The following is an 18,599-nucleotide window of genomic DNA, read 5'->3' as shown; positions in this document are numbered from 1 at the left end:
TCATGGACCGGACAGCAGGAGCATTGACCCCAGGAGCACCCTCCAGGTAACTGATGCATGTACTCTTAGCAAATGATGTATGCTGTCCTAGCATACATCAGTTGCTATGACAATATTACAAGAACACCATCCTGAATGATAGGTCACTTTGATGGTAGAACAGGAGAGGTAAAACCTTCCATAATGATGGAAGGTGATAGGGAAAACCATCCATCCTCTTTGCTGGCTCTTGATTGTGTCCCCAAGACCGCGTCTCACGGTGCCCAGATGTCACCTTCACAATTACCTCCTGGTGCCTGGCTGTAGATTATGACGCCAGGACCGTGCCTCCTAGTCCCTAACTGGTGATTTGGGCCCCCAAGACCTTTTCTCCTGGTACCTAGCTGGTGATTGTGCCAAGACCATGTCTTCTGGTACCTAGCTGGCGATTAGAATTCAGACATCCTCAGGAGGAGTAACTGTGTTCTTAATGCCAGCTTGACACACAGTGCTAATGCCACACAATATGTAGCTGATGCCCAGACAACCAGTTCAGCTGAGACTATTCTCTGTGAGTGTGAGAGATTGTTCAAAATAAAAACGTATCGTAGGGACTATAAAAACATCACAGCGAAAGTGGGAAAAACACCTGAGCGATTTCATATGTTGACATACATTGAGAAGAATATGTGTATTCCTCTGAAGATGTGTGTTAGCACATGAAAGCACTCGGGTGTTTTTCCTATTTCCACTGTGTTATTTTCATATATTTGCAGTCACGCGTATATTGTGATTTCTTCCATCGTAGGGAATATGATAATACGTTTGCAAAATCTATGTAAAATTTTTCTTCAAGTCTAAACTAATATCCGACTTCTACCACATTTTTTTTTTACGAAAATCCAATTTGATATGATTGCTTTAAGAAAAAAAAGTAGTCACCCACACAACCCAAAATCAGTAGAAATATATTTAGAATCAATGTTCACCTGCAGCAGAGTACGTCACAACAACAATAAAATTGTATAATTAAAAATGTGTATTATTGTCACAGTTGTGTGAGCTGTCTCGAGATGAACTCTGTATTCGAGTGCTCGCTGTGAGTTGTCCAGAGTTCTGCTAATTCAAAAAGAACTCAACAAATTAATGCAGAATACTAGTTTGACACACGACCATGGTGGACCTATAGTCTGACACACCACCATGGTGAACCCAGAGTCTGACACACCACCATGATGGACCTAGAGTCTGACATACCACCATGATGGACCTAGAGTCTTACACACCACCATGGTGGACCTAGAGTCTGACACACCACCATAGTGGACCTAGAGTCTGACATACCACCATGGTGGACCTAGAGTCTGACATACCACTACGGTGGACCTAGAGACTGACACACCACTATGGTGGACCTAGAGTCTGACACACCACCATAGTGGACCTAGAGTCTGACATACCACCATGGTGGACCTAGAGACTGACACACAACCATGGTGGACCTAGAGTCTGACACACCACCATGGTGGACCTAGAGACTGACACACCACCATGGTGGACCTAGAGACTGACACACCACCATGGTGGACCTAGAGTCTGACATACCACCATGATGGACCTAGAGTCTTACACACCACCATGGTGGACCTAGAGACTGACACACCACCATGGTGAACCTAGAGTCTGACACACCACCATGGTGGACCTAGAGACTGACACACCACCATGGTGGACCTAGAGTCTGACACACCACCATGGTGGACCTAGAGTCTGACACACCACCATGGTGGACCTAGAGTCTGACATACCACCATGATGGACCTAGAGTCTGACACGCCACCATGATGGACCTAGAGTCTGACATGCCACCATGATGGACCTAGAGTCTGACATGCCACCATGATGGACCTAGAGTCTGACATACCACCATGATGGACCTAGAGTCTGACATGCCACCATGATGGACCTAGAGTCTGACATACCACCATGATGGACCTAGAGTCTGACATACCACCATGATGGACCTAGAGTCTGACATGCCACCATGATGGACCTAGAGTCTGACATGCCACCATGATGGACCTAGAGTCTGACATGCCACCATGATGGACCTAGAGTCTGACATGCCACCATGATGGACCTAGAGTCTGACATGCCACCATGATGGACCTAGAGTCTGACACACCACCATGATGGACCTAGAGTCTGACATGCCACCATGATGGACCTAGAGTCTGACACACCACTGGTGTACAGACACTAATTTGTTCTTCAGCTTCATGATAACGTAATACCACTATACCTGGAGCTGGGTCGATACACTTCAGTGAACTTTATTGCGTCATTTGAGACGTCATTAACACATTTTCTCCATTTGTTGGAAAAATCCCTCTCTCCCTCCTTCCCACTCACCCTCTTTCCCTCCCTCTCTTGTTCTCTTCCTATCCCTCTCTCTCTTTCTCCCACCCGTCCTTCCCCCTAGTTCCCCCCTCCCTCCCTCTCTCTTCCCACGCCTCCCCAAGACTGGAATTAAATTAACAGACTACTAATTCTAATCTTTCCTCAACTCATTCACGGGCTATGTGCTGTTATCTTGCCTCTGCTCATTCACAGGCTACAAGCTGTTATCTTACCTCGTGTGTAATACATCTCCATATTTAATTCTTTACAGGCCTTTATATAAATTGCATAAAAATACAAATTTAAATTTGCCATTTTGTAAATAAAACTGAAAGTTTTCGCAGTTTAGTAGCCTAATTTGAGGCTAGTTTGATGGTGATCGAGAGGACACGCACAACACACAAGCTGAACCCTGCCACTACTCTTACAAAAACTATCATGGTACAGTTTTTAAGGTGTTTAGTAAATTCTCGTTATTGCGCAGTGCACGACATGTTTTTTTTTTGCTTTATATTCCGGCGTTTGTTAAGACTTGGTAAAGAACCAGCTTATAGTAGGACCCCGTGTGGCTCTGGGTAGAGCTCTAAGTTAGGTATGATTAGACAGAGCTCTACACAGAGCGAAATGTATTTGTTTCATTAACTACTCTTGGAACTACGCTATTTGTATACTATATTCCGGCCCAGAGTACTGACGGTACTGCAGCAATGATAACTAATTTACTGTATGTGGTGTCTTGATTCCGTTATAATGGTGTTAATGATACAAACTTTTTTTTAAATTCGAATTTACAGTTTATCCTACCTCAGCATATTTCCAGGTCCAGCTGTATCAAACCATATATCACCCTACCCTTACCCCGGATGCCACCCACAATAATCGCTTAGGTACTTATTCATTCCTAAGAGAGTAAAGGCAACAGATGTAAAAACACTCTCCCAGTCATTTTCACTCAGTCAAGATCTAACTGGCAGTGTTGATGGAGACACTGGTGTTGATGTAGCGTCCGTCACACACTGTTGGAACTTATTATGGAGGGATAATGTGGTCTATTGCAACGAAGAGATCTTCCCAGAAGTAAAGGGTTATGTCTTACTTACCTACACACTTAACTTTGTTTACGCTGCGTTATTGTGAGTTTAATAGCCTCTATTGGCAAGCTGTTACCACCTGGTGAAGGAGATTGCATATTCCTCACTGTTGAGTAACTAACAGTGTTACAGAGCTGCGGATGATGGAATAGTGTAAGTGTAAGGCAGGACCTGCAGGAGATACAGAAAACGGAACTGGCATGCAGGAAGACACGAAAGCCTTTCCATGGACTGTAATTACTATCTTCTGGCTAGTCTGGTGAGTCACTGTGCCTGGCATCACATGACCCTCGGGGCACTGCTACCTGAAACCGGGCCAGGCACACACCACTACAGCTGCTCACTCTGGTACTGACCTGTGAAGAAGGTAGAAGCCAGGTGCCACTCTCCCTCTGGCGATCATTGCAGACATGGTCATGTGTCAGCAAGATCACCACCCTTGATAACACTCCCCCTCTCACTCCCTGATAAACTACATGATATTAACCAATTCCTTTTAGAATGATTCAGTAGTAATTGCTGGGATTTTTACTGGGCAACGAGAGTGATAATCCGTATATACACGTGGTCATCGCCATTCTCAAAATATACACATATCGTATCTCTGGGGTAATGTCTGGACCGGCGAGGCGCTGTACACAGGTCTTCAATTTACAACTTGGAAAGAATAATCTTTCCCTGGCAGATATACTCCATTCTAGGTCAGCAAATAACTGGTGCAGTGTTTAGGTCAGTACCAGGTTAACACGCAACACTACCATGGCAACGGAGGTGAAACTGAGGAGGGGAAGGAGGAGACGCTGCCGGGGAGACCACCCTTCTGTTTACATCCTCAGGGGATCGATTCCTCTTTGTTCACCCAGTATGGAAGGGGCGCATGACGGAGAGAGGAGCAGCAAGGAAGTGAATAATATGGTTAATATAAGAGTAGAATGCACAACAAAGGTTAATAAATCCAGGGGGACAGTTAGGAGACACAAACAAAGTAAGGGGCGTGTGCCAAAATATAAGAGACAAGGAAGTAGAGAGTGTGGCTTTAATTCATCAACTTTTCGGATACAAGAGGGCAGTTAAAATATTAGTTCACCTGTAAAATAACATCATGAATATTTTAATAGCAAATAAAAGAATTAAATAAACTCTCTATGCACATACGTTGACAGCAACACACGTCTGAATACATACACTGAAACACATTCTTGGTGTAAATAGCTTGTGCTGTGAATGATACAGAAGGGAGCGCAGCAGGGGTGAGGAAGAGAGCAAGGTAGGGTAGGGAGGAGTCGAAAGAAGTGTATATTGTGCTTCATAGAGTAAACGGACGCATGATAAGGAATAAAAACAAGGCACTCGGAAAGCAAGCCAGGGTGGTGAAAAGAGGCACTTACAAGAGCCACTTACAGTGAACTGGTGCATAATAACAGAGGACTGACACATGATAACAGAGGACTGACACATGATAACAGAGGACTGACACATGATAACAGAGGACTGACACATGATAACAGAGGACTGACACATGATAACAGACTGACACATGATAACAGGACTGACACATGATAACAGAGGACTGACACATGATAACAGAGGACTGACACATGATAACAGAGGACTGACACATGATAACAGGACTGAAACATGATAACAGAGGACTGACACATGATAACAGAGGACTGACACATGATAACAGGACTGACACATGATAACAGAGGACTGACACATGATAACAGAGGACTGACACATGATAATAGAGGACTGACACATGATAACAGAGGACTGACACATGATAACAGAGGACTGACACATGATAACAGGACTGACACATGATAACAGAGGACTGACACATGATAACAGAGGACTGACACATGATAACAGAGGACTGACACATGATAACAGGACTGACACATGATAACAGAGGACTGACACATGATAACAGAGGACTGACACATGATAACAGAGGACTGACACATGATAACAGGACTGACACATGATAACAGAGGACTGACACATGATAACAGGACTGACACATGATAACAGAGGACTGACACATGATAACAGAGGACTGACACATGATAACAGAGGACTGACACATGATAACAGGACTGACACATGATAACAGAGGACTGACACATGATAACAGAGGACTGACACATGATAACAGAGGACAGACACATGATAACAGAGGACTGACACATGATAACAGGACTGACACATGATAACAGAGGACTGACACATGATAACAGAGGACTGACACATGATAACAGAGGACTGACACATGATAACAGAGGACTGACACATGATAACAGGACTGACACATGATAACAGAGGACTGACACATGATAACAGAGGACTGACACATGATAACAGAGGACTGACACATGATAACAGAGGACTGACACATGATAACAGAGGACTGACACATGATAACAGGACTGACACATGATAACAGAGGACTGACACATGATAACAGAGGACTGACACATGATAACAGAGGACTGACACATGATAACAGAGGACTGACACATGATAACAGAGGACTGACACATGATAACAGAGAACTGACGCATGATAACAGAGGACTGACACATGATAACAGGACAGACACATGTTAACAAAACTGACACATGATAACAGAGGACTGGTATATAATAACAGAGAGCTGTAATAAAGTTGGTAGAATTACCGACAATATGTAAAGTAAAAAGACACAAGTGACAGGTCCTTAGCTTCGAACTATAGACCAATAAGCCTAACCTCCATAGTGGGAAAATTTATGGAATCAATAATTGCCGAGGCAGTTCGTAGCCACCTTGAAAAGCATAAATTAATCAACGAATCTCAGCATGGTTTTACAAAGGGGCGTTCCTGCCTTACGAATTTATTAACTTTTTTCACTAAGGTATTTGAGGAGGTAGATCATGGTAATGAATATGATATTGTGTATATGGACTTCAGTAAGGCTTTTGACAGGGTCCCACATCAGAGACTATTGAGGAAAATTAAAGCACATGGAATAGGAGGAGAAATTTTTTCCTGGATAGAGGCATGGTTGACAAATAGGCAGCAGAGAGTTTGCATAAATGGGGAGAAATCAGAGTGGGGAAGCGTCACGAGCGGTGTTCCACAGGGGTCAGTGTTGGGCCCCCTGCTGTTCACAATCTACATAAACGACATAGATGAGGGCATAAAGAGCGACATCGGCAAGTTTGCCGATGACACCAAAATAGGCCGTCGAATTCATTCTGACGAGGACATTCGAGCACTCCAGGAAGATTTGAATAGACTGATGCAGTGGTCGGAGAAGTGGCAGATGCAGTTTAATATAGACAAATGCAAAGTTCTAAATGTTGGACAGGACAATAACCATGCCACATATAAACTAAATAATGTAGATCTTAATATTACGGATTGCGAAAAAGATTTAGGAGTTCTGGTTAGCAGTAATCTGAAACCAAGACAACAGTGCATAAGTGTTCGCAATAAAGCTAATAGAATCCTTGGCTTCATATCAAGAAGCATAAATAATAGGAGTCCTCAGGTTGTTCTTCAACTCTATACATCCTTGGTTAGGCCTCATTTAGATTATGCTGCACAGTTTTGGTCACCGTATTACAGAATGGATATAAATTCTCTGGAAAATGTACAAAGGAGGATGACAAAGATGATCCCATGTATCAGAAACCTTCCCTATGAGGATAGACTAAGGGCCCTGAAACTGCACTCTCTAGAAAGACGTAGAATTAGGGGGGATATGATTGAGGTTTATAAGTGGAAGACAGGAATAAATAAAGGGGATGTAAATAGTGTGCTGAAAATATCTAGCCTAGACAGGACTCGCAGCAATGGTTTTAAGTTGGAAAAATTCAGATTCAGGAGGGATATAGGAAAGTACTGGTTTGGTAATAGAGTTGTGGATGAGTGGAACAAACTCCCAAGTACCGTTATAGAGGCCAGAACGTTGTGTAGCTTTAAAAATAGGTTGGATAAATACATGAGTAGATGTGGGTGGGTGTGAGTTAGACGTGATAGCTTGTGCTACCAGGTCGGTTGCCGTGTTCCTCCCTTAAGTCAATGTGACCTGACCTGACTAGGTTGGGTGCATTGGCTTAAGCCGGTAGGGACTTGGACCTGCCTCGCATGGGCCAGTAGGCCTTCTGCAGTGTTCCTTCGTTCTTATGTTCTTATGTTCTTAACTAATGTGACATTTTATTGTGGCAACGTTTCGCTCTCCAGGAGCTTTATCAAGCCGTTACAAACAGTACATATATATACCCTCTGTGTCCATGTACTGTTTGTAACGGCTTGATAAAGCTCCTGGTGAGCGAAACGTTACAATAACAGAGAACTGGTACATAATAACAGAGGACTGGCACATAATAACAGAGGACTGGTACATGATAACAGAGGACTGATACTAACAGTTTACTGGTGTATTACGCTACATAACCAGGTGACAAGTACAGTACCTGGTTCACTCATACCTGGTTCACCTACACTTGGTTCACCCACATCTGGTTCATCCACACCTGGTTCATCAACATATCTGGCTACCATCACCACCACAACAAGACTACTGCAGATACATCACCTCTCACCGCCAGCATCACAACAAGGTAACAACTAACCATAATAACATGTTAGCTGTTAATGTTGCACAGGCTGATAAAACAGCATCACTTGAGACAGACGTGAAACCCCTGCAAGACTGCAGCAAGACTTGTTATAAGCCTGCAGTGACTGATGGCTGGTTCCTGATCGGTACAGGAACCAGCCTGTACCGATCTCTACGGGTCTTCTATGGTCCTCTTATGGCCATTTATATGGCTCTTTCTACTGCCAGATCATTGCTGGCGCGGCCGTGGAACTCTGTGCCTCACGCGACGAGTGCAAGTTAGTTTTAGCGTCCCTGACGCAAGCCAATTTCAGCGTCCCTAAGGAGTGTTCAGTGACCACTTTTACATCCCCCCGGGTCTTACCCTTCTTGAACAAATAATTAATTTTATATAGACGAATTACCCAGCCGATAACCACTCCAGAAATAGTGTTTGTTTACCAACTCCAACACCGTCACTGCCAGACAATGACACCATCACTGCCTGGCACTGACATTGTCATTGCCTCCCACTCCCACTAACTCCCTGTACAGGTTGATATCGCAAATGCACTGGTGGACTAGTCAGAGCTGGTGTGGAAAACATCCCCATTCAAATCTAACAAGACAATGCATTACGATGCCTCGGTGAGTGATGGTCGTGTCATTCAAGCGCAGCTGTGCCCACAGCTGCACCAGATGACTTGGCACTGTCTACAGTAGATGGGAGACGAGGCTGAGTGCGCGTGGGAGGCTGAACACATTGATACCAAGCACAGGTGTGTGACAAGTGCCAAGTGTTCATCACAGTGTTCCGAGAACACTTGATGCCTCGGACAGGTGTGTGACAAATGCCAAGTTTCAATTCATATTTGTAGAAGCATTAGGATCTTCCACATTTTGTACTACGAATGGTGTCACCACAGTGAAACTGTTGGTACCATAACATTGATGCTGGCATCACACCTCATAGGTTGGCACCACACCACAAAGACTGGCATCACTCAACGTCTACTGGCAGATGATGTGTGCTGCCAAACAAGCAAGCATAAACAATAGTCTTTTTATTCGCTTACTGACATTGATTTCGTGGCTGTCACATGTAGAAAGTAAGTTCCCTTCCCATACACTTCGAGCGAAACGTGTCATAGGTGTGAAGATCGGTAACTTTTGTCATCAGACAATACTGTAAAAGGACTAAGGAACAGTTGAAAACTTTTTTCTCCTTTCTTGTAAGCTCGAAAAGAACTTTCAAAGTTCTAGCATAGTTTTTACTTTGATTTATAAATGTATTTTGATTTGTTGGAAAATGACTTAGTTAACCTTGAAGGAATCGCGAGTAAAAGACCTGGAGCTGATGATGAAAGATTATACATAATCTACAATTTTTGAATTATTATTATTATTATAATCAAAAAGAAGCGCTAAGCCACAAGGGCTATACAGCATACAATTTTTTTTTTTTTTTTCTTTTTTTTTTTTTTTTTTTTTTTTTTTTTTTTTTTTAAAGAAACTGTTTATTTCGTAGATGTTTAGTATTGAAGTTATCTTCAAGACTGACATTAACAACAAGAAAAGTTAGATCACAGAGCCACTCTATTTTTCCAGCACTGGAGTTGCTCCAACCTTGTCAGTGGCAAAAATAACTATTTACCTGACTTGTTGAAAGTACGATCACTACTCAGCTTCAAGCTCTTCATGAATCAGCTTAAAATGGCAGTGATACATAGCTCGCGATTTCATGAAGCTTGCAGTAGAAGCTGTAGCTTTCACTACGTCTTCATAGTTTAAATCTTTGCAACCCAAATTCTGCTGATATATTATGCGCTTAACCTGAAAACGTTCATTTTATTTTTTGCACTGGCCAAGCTGACCATTCCGTTAAGAGCACAGAATAAATATAAGAACAATAACAACGGCTATTTCAAAAAAATGTTTTCCATATCTAATTCAATGTCACACTACTTCTCTGCTAAAGTATACTAAGTAAATTACTCTCTCTTGCAGCATGGAATCAAGTCTGACACGGAAACACCGCCCTCTTTTCCTCCCTTCAGTGACGTGAGGTCAATAAAATCTTCGTGTATAGTAAGGTCGAGTGTAATACCACATACAAACACCAGTCGTTTTGCTGGTGAGGAAATACCAGTTGTTTCGTCATATGCTGATGAAGACGACAAATATCCTTATTACTTTTTGTTTAAACTGACCTAACACATCACTGGACAGATCTATAATTCTGGCATACACCGTCATGCGATTGATGTCGATGTTTTCAGATGTCTTCACCGCATCGAGACACAGTTGTCAAGCATCAACAGACACACATATTCCACAAAGTCAACACCTGTAAAGTGAGGTTTTTCAGCAGCAGGTGTGCAGCCTTGCGACTCACTACAGTTATATAGTGAGCTTTATGTGGCTTCTGGGGGACGTATTTTCTGAAGATTAACTTTAAGCATAGCTTATTATCCAGTATTTTCTGCGTACTAAGCTCACCTTGAAATTTGGTAGCGCATTGTGCGTCGATTACTAATGTCTTTGAAAATATTAATGGCTGAAAAATCAGATATATTGTGTATATAGAGTGAAGACAGTGGAAGCTTTATAAAGCCAAAAATCATTGGTAATTAAATTTTTCGAGTTAGCTCAAATTTTTGCTACTTCTTGTAGGTGCATGTGCGTATAAGTGTGTGTGTGTGTGTGTGTGTGTGTGTGTGTGTGTGTGTGTGTGTGTGTGTGTGTGTGTGTGTGTGTGTGTGTGTGTACTCACCTATTTGTACTCACCTATTTGTGGTTGCAGGGGTCGAGTCCTAGCTCCTGGCCCCGCCTCTTCACCGGTTGCTACTAGGCCCTCTCTCTCCCCGCTCCATGAGCTTTATCAAACCTCGTCTTAAAACTGTGTATGGTTCCTGCCTCCACTACGTCATTTTCTAGGCTATTCCACTGCCTTACAACTCTATGACTGAAGAAATACTTCCTACTATCTCTCTGACTCATTTGTGTCTTCAACTTCCAATTGTGGCCTCTTGTTTCTGTGTCCCCTCCCTGGAACATCCTGTCTTTGTCCACCTTGTCTATTCCACGCAGTATTTTATATGTCGTTATCATGTCTCCGCTGACCCTCCTGTCCTCCAGTGTCGTCAGGCCGATTTCCCTTAATCTTTCTTCATAGGACATTCCCCTTAGCTCTGTGTGTGTGTGTGTGTGTGTGTGTGTGTGTGTGTGTGAATAGGTACAAGTATACGTATGTGGGTGCGAGAGTACGTGTGTGCATTTATACGCGTATAAATGTTGGTGCGTGTGTGCCTGCTGGTGCTTGCGTGCATGAGGATGTGTATGTGCGTGTGCACGCATGCGCGTGCGTGTGCATGTCATCTGGTATTGACTATCAAAATGACAGAAAACTGACATGGTAAAGCACTCTATTTTTACTTCCTCGGTTCAATATAACGTGATCACATGATGCTGCCTTACTCACTTAACTTATTATGATCATTTATTGTTTCATTTTACATTTTCACAATGGTTTTACGTGGTTAGGGTATGAGTTCCTGCCTTTATTTACAAGCTAAGTGCTGTTACCTACCTCGGCTAGCACTCAGTCACTCGTGTTCTCACTCTCCAGCATCTAACGCAGATTGTTTGGATGTTCGGAGTGATCTGGACAGGTTGGTTGGCGCTGGGGTCAAAGACGTGGAAGATGAGAGTCAATTTGGACCAGTGTATAACAATGCATTTTAAAAATATAAATTTCGAACATGATTACAAAATGTTTGGACATAAACTAACTGAAAACAATGAAGAAAAAGGGCTTGGAATAATAATAATAATAATAATAATAATAATAATAATAATAATAATAATAATAATAATAATAATAATAATAATTAATAAATAATAATAATCTTTATTTCTACAAGTACATGATGCAACTTATACATACCTTGCTGACATCAATGATAGTCTACATAGAAAGCACCTTGTTATGCAGAACATTTCGGACAAATTTGGTTAATTTTGTCCCCAGATTGCAACCCACACCAGTTGGCTAACATCCAGGTACCTACAGTATTGGCTTCTAGATGAACAGGGACAGCAGGTGTCTTAATGAAACACGCCTAGATGTTTCTACCCGTACCGGGGATCGAACCAGGACCCTCACAGTGAGAGCCGAGTGCGCTACTAACCTAGCTACGACCTCAAAAGTACCTAACAATGTCTATCTGCAAGTAACAAAGCTCACAGAACGTTAGAAGTCACAGTTAGAAACTCTTGAGCACAAAACACCAGAAGCCCAATAGACTCTCTACAATACATTTGTTAGACCTTATTTTGAATATGCCGTCTAGTTTTGGTCTCCATATAACATAAAAGACGAAGATATATTAGAGAGAGAACAGAGAAGAGCTACCAAACTTGTACCGTCACTCAGCAGCAAACCGGGACTACGAGATCTCATTTAAACCTTTATGATACAGAATGGCTTTGACATATTCAGACACGAAGAACTATTTAAAGTACTGAATGAGTCGATAAGTCGGAACAGTGAAAATGAGACTTCGAGGCACAAAATAGAACACAAATATATACAATAATTTTTTTTTTGTAATCAGGATTATAGCAGAATTGAACAGACTACCGGTTCAGGTTGTAAGCGCAAAGACAATATCCGTTAAGAACCAACTGAACAAGCACTTTACAGGTACAGGAATCAACTATATTGTGCCTAGGAGGTGTGGAGTTACCCGAGCCTTCAGGACCTGCTTGCTTAATATATGATAAGTAACAGTGATCAGTAAATTATTAGGAACAATGAGAGAGAACAAGAGTGAGATGTTGCCTAGGATACTCGCTGTCTTACTCAACCACTCGTTGCACTCACACTAAACCCAAACTACATAAGCAGACCGTCGTAAACATACAACAGATGGGAGAACTCTGAGGTCAAGAGGTCCCTGATGTTTGTTCGGTGACTGCATCAGGTTGATCAGCTCATAAAGGAACAACTGAGTTAATAATAGTAGCAGTAGTGGTAGAGAGTCACAGCAGAACTGGTGGTAACCAGAGGTAGAACTACTGGTACACACCCTGTGTGAGTGACAGTGGAATAACACGAGTACTTAAGATAGTAACTGTACTAAATTGGTAGATGAGGTAGCTTACGTCTTCCATCAAATTTCAGCTCTCCTGTTAGTTCCATGCCAGCTTTCCAATGTGGTATCATTCTCCCTGTTTTATGCAAGCAGTGACAGAAAGGTGAGGAGAGAGCCTTCTGCTTCACAACCCTTGTCCTACAATCCTTGATAATACATGATAGTTCTTAATCTAGATGGCAGTAAACAGTTCTCAGCAGACAGACTCTGTGTTGACTCCCAGGTTCTGTGCAATCCGTCTTTTCACGTACTCTCTCTCTCTCTCTCTCTCTCTCTCTCTCTCCGTAACTCTAAGGCATTATCACCTATTTCCGGGTTGCCGTTAATCAGAAAGAAACTTGAAATAGCACACTAACTTTCACCTTTCTTTCATTGCTAAGCTTTCCTCAGCTCCATTCCTCTCTTTCTCTTAGTGTTACAAGGGCAAATAAGTTCAACTTCTCGCTCAGTCAATTCAGCAGAGAGACGTGTGTTACTTGTCACGCTGGCTGAAGTGTGACATGTGACGTGTGATGTAATTCGTCACAGGTGTGGCACCTACACAGATTACTGTGTATGTTATAACTTTAGCTGACAGGTGACCTGAGCCAGCTGACAGGTGACCTGTGCTACCTGACAGGTAACCTGAACCATCTGACAGGTGACCTGTGCTACCTGACAGGTGACCTGAGCTACCTGACAAGTGACCTGTGTTACCTGACAAATAGCCTGAGCCACCTGACATGTGACCTGAGCCACCTGACATGACCTGTACTACCTGACAGGTGACCTAAGCTACCTGACAAGTGACCTGAGCCATCTGCACTGGTCACCAGTGCACCAGTCCCTCATGCCTCGTGATATTTTCAGCACGACCTTGGCAGGTTTGGTTAACCCTCTGCACGACCCTTATAATTACCCTCGTAACCCCTCATTAACCCCCTATGACCCCGAAATGACCCGTCCTGACCCACCATTTAATCCCCTCAGGTTCAGCTAATACCCGCGTGAATCCGCCAGGCTTCAGCTAAATTAGCGTAAACCCGTCAAAGTTCAGTTAAATCCAGGTGAATCCGCCAACCTTCAGCCAAATCCACGTAAATCCCTCAAGCTTCAATTAAATCCACGTGAATCCACCGGCTTTTTTTTCTTAAATCCGGATACCCTGCAACACTTCCTGCTTCGGGGCTCTGCCTTGCGCCACTAAATGACTGTGATTAGTTCAACGTAATTATGCATGCTGGCATGATGCATGGACTCCAAGGTGCGATAGAGGGGCGTGATATAGACATTCCCTTCCTGGTCTCATGATGCTGTCGAAATAAGCTTTGTTAACAGCTTACTTCCAGCTGATATCCAAGGTGAAGCTGATTGTTGGAACTTTGAAGACAGTCACATAGCTGAGATTCATTATTTGGCTCTTGTTAATATGTGCAATGTTATAATCAAGTAGTTTGTGGCATGACAAACAGGAAATAATAATTTTTAAAAACTGAATATTATTATTAACAATAAAGATAATAATAATAATAATAATAATAATAATAATAATAATAATAATAATAATAATAATAATAATAATAATAATAACAATAAAAATAATAATAATAATAATAATAATAATAATAATAATAATAATAATAATAATAATAATAATAATAATAATAATAAGTAATTATAATAATGAAGGTAGTAAGTTGATAAACAGTACGCAGCTACGGGCCAGGACTGCTGGTCCCTTTCTCTGCTTCAGAAACCCATAAGATGACGGATACATCTTGCAGCTACTGCATCCACACAGTATATACCACATACACGTGAATGTATGGGTTCATGTGAGTGCATACACATTCATCCGAGTGTTGTTCTGATTTTCTTAATGGTCTTGTCCTTGTAGTATTTCCTTTCATTTCCGTAAGGAAATGGGCTAGAATCCTTTACCGTAAGTCATGCGTGGGGTGTGAGACTTAAACACCGAGAACAGCGTGCTAGTGACACCCTTCCGTATCAGTTACTAGAAAGACAAGGGTGACAATTTCAAAGTTGGGGTGTTTGAATGTACGTGGTTTTGGTACTGATGTTGAGAAAGAATTAATTGTTAATACCATGAAAGTTAGTTGGGCTCCTTTGTGCTGAGAGAAACAAAGCTAAAAGGGGAATGGGAGAATTTCCCTGAGTAGAAGTAAGTGAGGTTAATGTGATTATTTTACTTCAGGATGCCTTAGTTATTACTGACTTGAATATAATCAATAGTAATAGCAGAGAGAGAATAAGTGTGAGGAGGAAAGAGACTGATACATTTATTTCGTGTATCACATACATGCACTTGACGTATTCTGTTATGCCCTACACGAAATGTATAATAAAAAAGAATAAAACAATTTGTCTTCGACGAGTTTAAACGTTGGTGGGGGAAAACAAGGAAGGTTACTCACAGAAAACGAGAGGCTGGTGATCTGCGAGAGCTGACGATATTTTTAGCTGAGAGCAGCTGAGGATGACTGTTGTGGCTGTGTTAGTCGCTCTCTACGAGTGGAAGGGCTGTAAAGCCCTTGTGGCTTAGCGCTTCTTTTTTATTATAATGATAATAATACGAGTGGAAGGTAGCTCGGTGCTACTTACTCACGGTGCTCCTGTGACACAGGCCGTCTTAAAAATCCACTCAGAAGAAGTTTGTTAAAGCTTGATAGGAAAAGCGATTGTGGAGGTGACTACTGGCAAGTCTAGTTCCTGTCGTTGCGGTTATTAATGAGTGTCACAGTGCCGCAAGACATTTGTGTGTCATATACAAGTGAAGTCAGGTCGTGGTGTCATAAGTGCCCTAAGACACGTTGGCCATATGCAAGTGAGGATAGGTCATGGTGTGACACTACTTCAAGATACGTGTTTCAGAACTATGTGAGTACCTTCAAGCCCCGTGCGTGCGTGAGTGCGTGAGAGAGAGAGAGAGAGAGAGAGAGAGAGAGAGAGAGAGAGAGAGAGAGAGAGAGAGAGAGAGAGAGAGAGAGAGAGAGAGAGAGAGAGAATCATAGTCTATGGTGGAAAGAGGAGAGCGTGGCACAAGCACTTGCACTAGCGTCTTGGTCAGTTTTCACACAGCTGAGATGTTAAAAATCGAACACTTCTCGTGTGCACAAAGGCAGGCTACCCTCGTCTCTTCACAGTTAAGTGCATAACCACTAACACCGCAGAGCTCCTTGATGACGCAGGGAGTCTCTTACTGCATCAGCCGAGTGTAGGTTATATTAATAGCTATATAGTCGCTAATATAATTAAATCAAAGTTAGGTTATTAAATCATAGTTAGGTTATTAGTAGCAATGCGTCGGAAAACCAGATTTCTTAGGGAATAATGAGTTACAAGTGCAGACATAGTTAACGACCGTCATTATGGTCATTAACCCTGCCAGTAGCGTAAATGTGTCGTTAATAAACATGCTACATCTGTATGGCTTTGTTATACTTGCCACTTGTGCTACAAGTCATATGTAACTTAGCCATAACATACAACCTTATCTGACTGTATTTTCATGGTTCAGTGACTGTAATGGCTGGATAACTATGTTATGATTGTGTTATGATCATGTTATGGTTGTGTTAAGACTGTGTTATGGTTGTTTCATGACTGTGTTATGGTTATGTTATGGCTGTTATGAGTATGTTATGGTTGTGTTATGACTGTGTTATGGTTGTGTTATGATGTTATGGTTGTGTTATGACGACGTTATGGTTGTCTTATGGCTGTGATATGGTTGTGTTATGGCTGTGTTATGACGATGTTATGGTTGTGTTATGGCTGTGTTATGGTTGTGTTATGGCTGTGTTATGACGATGTTATGGTTGTCTTATGGCTGTGATATGGTTGTGTTATGGCTGTGTTATGACGATGTTATGGTTGTGTTATGGCTGTGTTATGGCTGTGTTATGACGATGTTATGGTTGTCTTATGGCTGTGATATGGTTGTGTTATGGCTGTGTTATGACGATGTTATGGTTGTGTTATGGCTGTGTTATGGCTGTGTTATGACGATGTTATGGTTGTCTTATGGCTGTGATATGGTTGTGTTATAGCTGTGTTATGACGATGTTATGGTTGTCTTATGGCTGTGATATGGTTGTGTTATGGTTGTGTTATGACGATGTTATGGTTGTGTTATGGCTGTGTTATGGCTGTGTTATGACGATGTTATGGTTGTCTTATGGCTGTGATATGGTTGTCTTATGGCTGTGCTATGACGATGTTATGGTTGTGTTATGACGATGTTATGGTTATCTTATGGCTGTGTTATGGTTGTGTTATGGCTGTGTTATGGCTGTGTTATGATTATGGTATGACTGCCCTGAGAGCGCACCATGAAACACGCATTGTTTATATCACGGTCGTCTATTAATTCAAAGCTAACGTGGTTCGTGGAATTGCAAGAATCTGTCATGTATCAACCAGTTTAGAAGACTCATCGTGAAAATATCCTAGAAGCAGTTTTAACTACTGATGAGGATTTAGTATCAAACTTTCTACTCTGCGAAGAACTTGGTTCAAACAGTCAACCTCAACCCTCAAAAACATATAAAACCCAGATGTACACCCGTTAAGCCTTTTAGGAAATAGTTACTAGGCTTTTATTTATCCATATCTTTTTACGCAATCGTTCACAGGATTGATACGGAATGCACATTACAGCAGCCACTACCGTCCACAGAACAGACAAGAGGGTACACACAATAAACTAGACGGTCCGCCTGCAAAATCTGTGGAAAATTGCATTTATCTGAATGTAACTCATTATGTACATAACAGTAAATGATAACAAAGATAATTATTATTTATCAAAGTTACATAGACAAGTAGGAATTTGGGACACCTAGGTCGCAAAAATGTCCCCCTTCGATACCTACAACTGTCATATCCACAAGTTGCTCTAGACCTATTAATTACAAATGAAATATGTATCACCAGGAATTCTGGTAAATATATAAGTTTGTGGACTGTATATTAAAATTAATAAATGATTATATATACACACATTTACATAACAGAAGGAGAATATATCTTAATATCACTCACCAATTTGACTGGAGATTAATGTGTATCATACTCAAAAACCTCATTCTAACTAAATTTTTGATGATAATACTGACCAGAATTATAACACAAATCTAGATAGCTTATCTGAGGTTCCTGGAGCTGTCTTGTCCAGTCGTCTTATATCTCAAGTTATGCAGGAATGCACATCCAACAATTTCGGCTCCTATTTGAGAGGTGTCAGCCCAATTTTAACCTCTAGAGCACGAAAATTCTTCCGATTATTCACTAACGTTTGTGTTGTCTCAATTCAAACATGGCGAGTCTCTTCTGCGCAGCCGCAGAATTTCCCTATTTTTTTATAACATAATTTTTATTAAA

At 41.7% G+C, this 18,599-nt stretch overlaps 2 protein-coding genes across 3 annotated transcripts in view; one reads left to right on the top strand and one right to left on the bottom strand.

Annotated features, from left to right (window-relative positions):
* LOC128686428 (uncharacterized) overlaps positions 1-18,599 on the bottom strand; it is a 133,004-nt gene that overhangs the window by 94,880 nt on the left and 19,525 nt on the right. Inside the window, exon 1 of one of the 2 annotated variants that reach the window (XM_053773349.2) lies at positions 3,827-4,264. The exons of the other annotated variant lie outside the window; for it this stretch is intronic. The gene's annotated coding sequence lies outside the window, so the exon portion shown is untranslated. Of the gene's footprint in view, positions 1-3,826; positions 4,265-18,599 lie in introns of those variants that run through there. 2 annotated transcript variants of the gene reach the window in all.
* The window catches only part of LOC128686429 (beta-1,4-glucuronyltransferase 1), a 51,335-nt gene continuing 48,429 nt past the window's right edge, over positions 15,694-18,599 (top strand). The window contains exon 1 of the mRNA XM_053773350.2: positions 15,694-16,094. The gene's annotated coding sequence lies outside the window, so the exon portion shown is untranslated. The remainder of the gene's footprint in view (positions 16,095-18,599) is intronic.

Source organism: Cherax quadricarinatus, chromosome 17, assembly GCF_038502225.1.
Source record: "Cherax quadricarinatus isolate ZL_2023a chromosome 17, ASM3850222v1, whole genome shotgun sequence".
Classification (NCBI taxonomy): Eukaryota; Metazoa; Arthropoda; class Malacostraca; order Decapoda; family Parastacidae; genus Cherax; species Cherax quadricarinatus.
The sequence above is the reverse complement of the archived record's forward strand: the minus strand, read 5'-3'. Positions and strand labels throughout refer to the sequence as shown.